The following is an 8,553-nucleotide window of genomic DNA, read 5'->3' as shown; positions in this document are numbered from 1 at the left end:
TGGCCGGCAACCACATTTCTGGTTTTCAATGACCTTTGCCAGCTGTTTGTTTCTTTGTCTTGGTAGTTGAGATAAAAAAACATCTAGAAATCGGACGGCAAGAAGGTTAACAGAACATTCGATGGATCTCAGACTTTATCAATACCCCTCCCACACACACACACACACACACACACACACACACACACACACACACACACACACACACACACACTCTAGTGCGAAGAGGTAATGGGTCTGAAGGTGAATCTAAAAAGGTAATACGGGAAATAGTGGAGCTCCTCCAAGCATGCTGACGTTTGAATTTCTGGACTAGTTTGTGGGATCCTTCTTGATTCTGCGGTAGATCTGTGTGTGTGTGTGTGTGTGTGTGTGTGTGTGTGTGTGTGTGTGTGTGTGTGTGTGTGTGTGTGTGTGTTCTGAGTGCTTAACCCTTTGAGCTCATGAGAACAGATCAGCTTCCCTCATTCTAAAATCACATCTGCGTTGCTGTGTGTGTGTGTGTGTGTGTATGCGTGTTGTGCACCTAAGTACCCAACAAGATTGTGTAAATCTAGTGACTGACTCCATGACGAGGTCTGACCTCATTCCTCCTTGTGCCGACTGGTGCCAGTAAGCTCACCTGCTGAATGAGTGGCTGTAAGCACCTTTACATGTTTGTTTACCAGCCTGCTGTAGTGGGATTCCCAACTTTAAAGGTTATAGTTCAAAATGAGGCGTTCAGTGATTGGAGAGGCTCAGTCCCTTCCGATAAAGTAGGTCAGGTGACCTCGGGTTAACGGCCGTGGTTAGTCAACTGCTCTGAAACAACAAGGAGAGATGTAGTGTTCTGTTAACAAAACCTCGAAACTGAAAACAAATTGTAAACCACTGTAACCATTGACAGTCAACACATTAATACTGTACTGCATGTGAAAAGTGGGCGCAAAAATGTTGTAATGCTAATTGTTAGCATGAACTGGCAGTGCTAACTGCTAGCGCAAGTTGCTGTTGCACAGTTCCCTCCCACCTGAGCGCCTACAGGCGGCCATTGCCTCATTTGCATCACGGCAGGTGTCTTCTATCTTCAAGCTCGCCACACCTGGATGACTTCTGAAGTGTAAATGCAGTGGTTAGAAGAACAAAGCTAAGGTTAGGCTGTGATGGAAGAAGAGAGACCTGGGACCAAGTGACCTGGAGGGGAGTGAGCTGGACATTCATCAGAACTTACTTCACGCCTCTACTGTTTGTAGGTTAGGCAAGTGAGACGTGGGCCTGCTGCGAAGCAGATCAGGCAGTGATGCTAACTTCGAAAGTGACTGTTCCTGAAACAGTTTGAAGGCATCACAGTAGACAGGAAACAGAATGTAAATCTGTATCTATACTTCCTGCAGTGTCACGCGTCTTCCTGGGATACGTTAGTTGGTTCATTGGCAGCTAGAGTGAAGAAACGGTGGGTTGGTTGTTGCTGTCGCTGGATGGTGACGAGTGATGACGCTGCAGCTGCTACGTTTACAGGCGTTTTTTTTGTTTGTTTTTTTGTGATGCACTGAGGGGTTTGTTTGGTGGCTGGTGAATTCGATAAGAAGGAGGTTCTAGTACATTCTTTCATTCACAACCAGGAGAAACTGAAGGCAGAAAACATCCTGCTGTCTCTTCCTCCACAGAGTCAATGTTTGGATGTCATGTCAACCTTTTCCAAGTTCCATTTTCTGTTTGACGAAGAGCTGCATGAGAGCTTAGAGAGAGTATTCTTCAAATCCTCTCCTACATGTTGTAGTGTGTCCACCGCCGGAGTCACACTCCTCTCGTGACAGCGAGACTCAGTCACCTTTGACCTTTTGAGACCTGCAGCCTCGCAAATCAGCTTAACATCTCAGTTTGCCATCAGCTCCTCCGTAACAACCCTTCTGTTCGTCTGATTGGCCTCTGTGTCAGTCAGGGAACAGCGGAGGGCACAGTTTGACCCTCAGTCACAGTCTGACCTCCCAGTCTGCATTGTTTCATGTTCCTTTTTGCCACCATAGCGATAGAAGAGATTTCTCAGTGCACAGAAGGATCTCACATCTCCTTGTGGATACGTTGTTGACCACTGGTCTTAAAAATGAGGCAAGGGGCCGCCAACGACAACCACATCCTAAAATGTTACACTCTAAAATGTCTCCAGATTGAAGTTCGCCATCCTCTCGTGGTGATTATGGGATTGTAACAGGCTATTTTTGGTGCCAGAGCAGGAGTCTGGTTTAAGCCATCAGCATTGTGATACAGAAAGAAACAAACACAGAAGCTCCAGCTTGTAATTCTATAAACTTGTCAAAATCATCGTGGGTGGCACTGATGGAGGTTCTGTTTGAGAACTATGATAATACATTCATTCATTGTAGGTCTTGTACAATTTTGTGAAAAAATATCTATATAATATACACACACACACACACATATATATATTCATGTTTAGTTTGATTTTTGGTGTTTTGGAGGAAACTGGAGAACCCGCAGGAAACCCGCAGAGGCAGGAGGAGAACATGCTAACTCCACAAGGAAAGCAAAGGCCCCAACCAGCACAAACCCGCACTCCTGCTGTGAGGCATCAGTGCTCCTGACGGTGCCAACTTGCTGCCCCGTGCATTTACACTTCCAAAATCATCAAAGTGGAGATCATTACTGCAGTACTGCCCCCCCCCCTCCCCGCCCCCCAACTGGCTTTTGGTCAAGGGATTCCATGGTGATGCTAACTTCCTGTTGGACTACAACGATACCTCATCACTGTGGTGCTGATTGCTGCAAGCTTGCTGTAGTAAACCAGGCTAATATTAGTTTAAAAAGACACCTATATTCTGTTCTAGTTTTTGTCGTCTCAATGATCCCTGCTTCCTTTCTTCAGTGCCCGAAGCTGACGAGTCCCTCCTCGCGAGGCCGAGCCAGCGAGTGATCCGATACTTTGCGAACGACGTCTCTTCGTGCTGATGCTGTTCAGGTTCAGAGGACGAGACTTCTGGGACGTGGGCCAGCAGCCATTTGTTTCTCATTTAGTCCTCACGGAGAAGCTGCAGCGACCGCATCGTCTCTCTCCAGTTACACAGCCACGTCCTGTTTCCATGTGCCAGAAAGATGAAGGCTTCCAGCTCATATACACAAAAGAAGCCAGGAGCTAAGTGTTCGTTAGACGAGGGAGGGTGAGATCAGGATGGCTGACTGAGACGCTCCAACTCATGGGGGATGTGCCAAGTGTGATTTTTGGACACCGTTTGGTCTGCAGAGATTTATTCAAGACAAAAGATGAAAAAAAAAAAAAAAGTCTGATTTCTGAGTCGACTGTTTGTTTTGGCTGTTGGCAGTAGAGAGGTGGGACTTTTCCTTCCTCACTTGGACCTGCGCCATCCTGCAGCCTTTGGAGACGGAGTGTTGATGCCCGAGCAGGCTGAAGGCAGGGTGCACCCAGGGGTCCTCATGTTAAGATTTTTCTTTTAAAAATACAAATTAGAATTCAGTTTCATGACAACATAACAGCCATTCTGGCAAACGTGTAAAGAATATCATTGGATATCAGTTTGGAGTTCAAGACAAAGAAAATTCTCATTGACCTACAGCTTGAATTTGAGCTTCACAGGCCGAACCACTGACAGCTGAGCTTATTTGACATGGAGCAACAACATATTCACACCAAATACAGGTTTCTTTCAAAGCAGAAAATTATTTCTTGTTAACTGAGCTACAGTCATACAACATGAATAACAACAGAGTAACCATAGCAGCCAAACCTCCAACGTGCAACAGTCATTCAAAACCTGTCGCAAACCAGCGCCGAAATAACTGACAAATAATTAACTAACCACCAAGTGCACCCTCGACGAGTGTCAAACCCATAGAAAATGCATATGCACTTAAAGTCAATTTTCAGTTAAATTGATATTTCCGTATATTTCCAATGCATTGTAAAGAAAAAAGCCATTCGTAAAGCAATTTATTTTGGTCAAGAAATAACATTGTCTTTCAATAAATATGGTTGAAATGTGACTTTGTGCAAAGACTACTCTGAAATAAATGAGTTTGAAGTTTCACTTGAAGAGGTCATATTAGAAAAGGTATACATGTTCTGGTCATTCATGAGTTGACCTGTGAAAGGAGAGAAATGGAGGAAGGTTTTTCGTTATCGAATTAAATCCATTAGGATAATGGAAAATGTATATAAAAATTGTTTCCATTTTAATGTTTTTTTTAAATATATTCTCCAAGCTACACTCCACCCAGAGAAAAGTAACTGAATTACAAAAAACAAAACTTTTTAAATAAGGGACAGAAGCGTGAAGAGGTGTACCCCACACTACATACTCCGGTACACTAGATGGCGGTATGCACCTAAAAGCTGGTTACCAGAGCCAAACATACTCAGAGCAGAGGGGGAAAGAACGCTAGCTTGATGACTTCTGGCTAGCTTGACTGCTTCAGGCAGGCGAGTAAATAAAAACCACTGTGTTTTCACCAAAAAATGCTGTAGTTTAATGTCAATACCGCAGCCCCCTCAGGCGTTTCAGTGACCATTCATTAACAGAGTAAATAGATTTCCAATTAGCCACTGTATATTGTTAGCAAACCCCGATGATGCTACAAGCGCGCGAATCTTCACGGGGATCAGACGGCACTAAGTGGCTAATGCTGTTAGCTAATGCTGTTATTTTATGCCATCCCGGACCGGGAGGGACAGACCACGCCCTCCGCGGACACCTGCTGCTCACCTTGTTCCGCTTCAGAGGACCCTGACTGAGGAGGAAACACGTCACCAAGGTATCCCGTTTGCTCTGTTATTGCCACTTTTCCCTTGAAAAATGTCCATCAGAGTTATTCTCTATTGACCAACGGCTAGATGCCAGTTGAATCAATAATAGAGAGAAAAAAGTCTTTATTTGGAACAGCTCCCTGCAAAAGTCACAACATTATCATTTCAACATGTTTTTCTATCAAAATGCAAATAATGACAACAATGAGATTTTGAATCTCATCTCCTGCAAAGTGTGAGTTCTGGCTAAATTCGTACTTTTTTTTTTTAATTTTTAAAGGTAACATTTATGTCTGATGTGTTTACAGTGAGAGGTTATTGATTGTGTAGCGTGACTTTGTTGTCATAGATGTCTCCATGACAATAATCAGTCAAACGGTGCTCACGGCTGCTTCGTTGGGTCTACAGTAACAGGATCAATAGCCCATCCTGCGGTACGCCGCCACCACCCGCACCTCAGCGATGAGCATCTCGTAGAATTATGACCTCTCTGACCGCATCAACAAAAACTGAAACATTAGAAGCTCCCTGACAGTGGAATTGGGTCTTTGCTCTTTCTCTTCTGGTTCAATATTCAAGCCTCACCATCACCTAGCAGCTCTTCATGGATCATGTTATTGTTTTAATGTTTTTTACCGATGTCGTCTTTGCATGCACTCACTTCCCCGGTCAGACACCCCCCCCCGGCTTACAGTTTGGTAGCTGTTGGTTTGGGGAAGATTGTTTTGTTTTTAAAACTATCTGGAGGGAAGATCATTTATCTTATACTGACTGGGCCAAAGTCAACACGTTTCCATCATTTGTCTCTTCAGTGTCTCCAGTTCTGACCGCTGGTTACTATTTCAGTTTAATTCTGTGCGGTTGCGTCTGTGAACGTCTCCGCTTTCGAAGAACACTTTAGTTCACATCCTCCTCTTGACATAAAACCACTTCAATTCATCACCAATTCATCGGGGCTGAATTGAATAATGGAGGAGGGGCCGCCAACTGCACCGCACATCTGGCTTCCATTGGGATCGTGGCGGCGTCTTATCGAAGAAGAAGCCAGCATCGGGTTCAAAGGGAAGTCTTCCAGAGCAGAAATCCCAGTCTCCGGTGTCTCAGAGAACACCAGGTTCAGATGTAAACCACAGGCCTGTCTCCCGTCCCTCACCGTCCTCAGCTATTTTTATCTGTCTGATGCGTTCTGTATTCTCCAGGTGCTTCGCCTCGTTCATTCTCCTCCACACAGACACAAGATGACATTATGGAGCTCCACTGGCGGTAATTGTTTAAAAGGCTCTGATGGAGGACATGAGGCGGGGAGAGAAGACATAAAACCCTCTTCTTGTCTCTTTCATTAACAGAGGTTTTTATTTTTATGCCTCTGTTTGTTGTTAAAAGCGGAGTCTCAGGAAATGATGCATCTATTTGCTGAATAACATGTTCTGAAAATGACGGAAGGGTCATTCATCAGTGATTCTCACTTCTGATTCAACAGATGTGGCAGCACGAGTTACAGTCAGGTTGGATTCAGGCCAAAGAGGCAAGTTCAGGACATGTCATGGTGGTGTATGGACAGCTGGTGACTTGTGGGTATAAGGAGTTTGCTGAGGTCCTCTCTGATCAGGGGAGCTTGATTGGTAATAACTCAGTCTGGAGACCTGCTTTAGGGAACCAACCATTGATTTTGGTTTGTTGGTTCTGTTTAAGTCCTTACATAATGTTTGTACGTCTGTAATAGTCCCCCCCCCCCCTTGCATACATGTGGCTTTATCAAACCTGAGTAAAGCCATTTTTAAAAAGGAGATTGATCCTTTTCCTTTCTCAGGGGCCACCCCCTGCAAGTCGATGGTTCAAATCATCAATCAGGAAATGGTCAAGTGGAGCGGTTGAGAAGCCCAGATGTGCCCCCGTTTCCTTATTTTCGTTTGGCTGCTGAATAATTTCGGTTCATTGGCCCAATAAGAACCAATTAGGCTGATGGACTGAAGAATTAATGTTGCTCCCCTGTCAGAGGGACTTGGAGGAACGTCAGAATCCCATGTATGATTGATGTCGCACTGGAAAAACTGAGAACTGATCAAAATGGGATGAACTGATCACTGTTGATCATATATTGATCCCTCACGGTGACTGTGAGCTGTAGTTTTAGATCCTGCAACTTCCACCTTGCCATAACCAAAACTTTGTCCGGTTCTGCTCAGTTTCTTCTGCTAAAGATTGTTTATTCACGCGTCCTGATAGGATTTCTGTTTTGAATAGGATCATTATAAATAAAGTTGGATAGAAGTGAACATCTCCCATTGCTCTGCTCAGGATGTTTGTATGAGAACATTATTCATCTTGACTTGTAGCTATTCCTCAGCTCAGTTAAGCGGTTTGGTGGCGTGGAAATGACGGAAATTCCAGGCTCGTGCTGATTAATCATCTCTGGTTCTACAACATAATGGGAAGCCCACGTGTGTTTATTCATTATGGGACCTGTGTTTGTGGCTCCTGTCTTTCCTGCTGCTGCTGATGTTGTTGTCGTCCTGAAAAGACACCCTGCTAATTAGTGAGCGCCGGCAGGCAGCGCGTCAGGTCGTTTTCAGTGGTGGTGAAAGTGAGGAATGTTGTTCCCCAGCGTCACACGCACAAACACAAACACCAGCACAAACATAAACACACTTCAGCCACCAAACTGCAGCTAAAATGGAATCGAAATCGCGTGAGTCAGACAGGAGGACCAGTGGGAGCGCCAGCGTCTGTGCTGCAGCTGAGGTCACATGGGAAGCAGCGCGTGTGTTTTCTTGAAGACAGAACATACAAATGTATTAAATAACTAAATTAAGGGATCAAGTTATATCTCGTGGACCTAAATTATTCACATGTTTTCTCTCTATCGCCGCGAATAAATGTTGTGGCCATCTGAGGTCGACTCGTTTTCTCAGGTGTCTTTTTGCAGTCAAATATGTTATGGTGGTAACTCGTCTGCTCTCTGGTTGACTTGGTTCCAGGATTAATATTTGTTTTATCTATTTATTGTGAAACATTAGTGGAGGAACTGAAAGGTCCAGGTTGATACCGTAGCTCGATAAAAGTTCATAATCTCGTAGCGAATATAAGACCTGGAGTTGGAGTAAGTAATTTATTTTGGTCAGTGAAAGCTCCATGTAAACTATCTGACTCGTCACCTGTTGATCCTCACACAAGACATAAAAGTACAGAAGCAGCATGATTGTTTGGCATTCAGTGGCTAGAAGCTCCTCCGTTTACACTCAAACTGAAATAGAACCAATGATGCAGTGGATACATTTTTATTGGTTAATCAGCAGGTTGCACCTTCAAACTATTTACACTGACACTTGCAGAACCGGCTGTTTGTTATGGAATCTGTTGAGTGTGAATGATTTATTTAGTGAAATTCTAAATGATGCCTGTGAATAATGTAATAATTCCTGCTCTCGAGCTTCCTGAAGTGTTCAGCATGCTAATTTATTCAAGACTCCGACAGCGTGGCGAGGTCTTCAGCCAACCTCATGATGGCGACGGCAAATTCTCTTTGTTGCTGCGTAAACTTAAATATCATCACACCACTCCTTAACAAAGAAGACTCACGGCATCCTCATGGTCTTGTTGATTTCCTCATGCACCTGTGCCCCCCCCCCCCCCCCCCCCCCCGGGACACAGCTGGAGTCTTCTCCATCCACCCCTGCCCGCTACGGGCTCCACGCCAATGTATCATATAAACCCTCCCCTTCGCTGCCTCCTCTGTCCTTCAACAGTCCTCACGTTTATCTGCTGCTGGCTGGCCCCGGCAACCGTCACCATGGCTA

General features: G+C 44.7%; 1 long non-coding RNA gene across 1 annotated transcript in view; it reads left to right on the top strand.

The window, feature by feature from the left end:
* The first annotated feature begins 4,392 nt into the window (after window positions 1-4,392).
* Window positions 4,393-8,553, top strand: part of LOC147257899 (uncharacterized) — a 58,723-nt gene continuing 54,562 nt past the window's right edge. Inside the window, exon 1 of the long non-coding RNA XR_015117644.1 lies at window positions 4,393-4,764. This is a non-coding gene — a long non-coding RNA (uncharacterized LOC147257899). The remainder of the gene's footprint in view (window positions 4,765-8,553) is intronic.

This window comes from Aulostomus chinensis, chromosome 8, assembly GCF_037954235.1.
Source record: "Aulostomus chinensis isolate RoL2024-O1b breed Wild chromosome 8, RoL_Achi_v1.0, whole genome shotgun sequence".
Classification (NCBI taxonomy): domain Eukaryota; kingdom Metazoa; phylum Chordata; class Actinopteri; order Syngnathiformes; family Aulostomidae; genus Aulostomus; species Aulostomus chinensis.
This window is presented reverse-complemented; position numbering and strand designations above follow the sequence as displayed.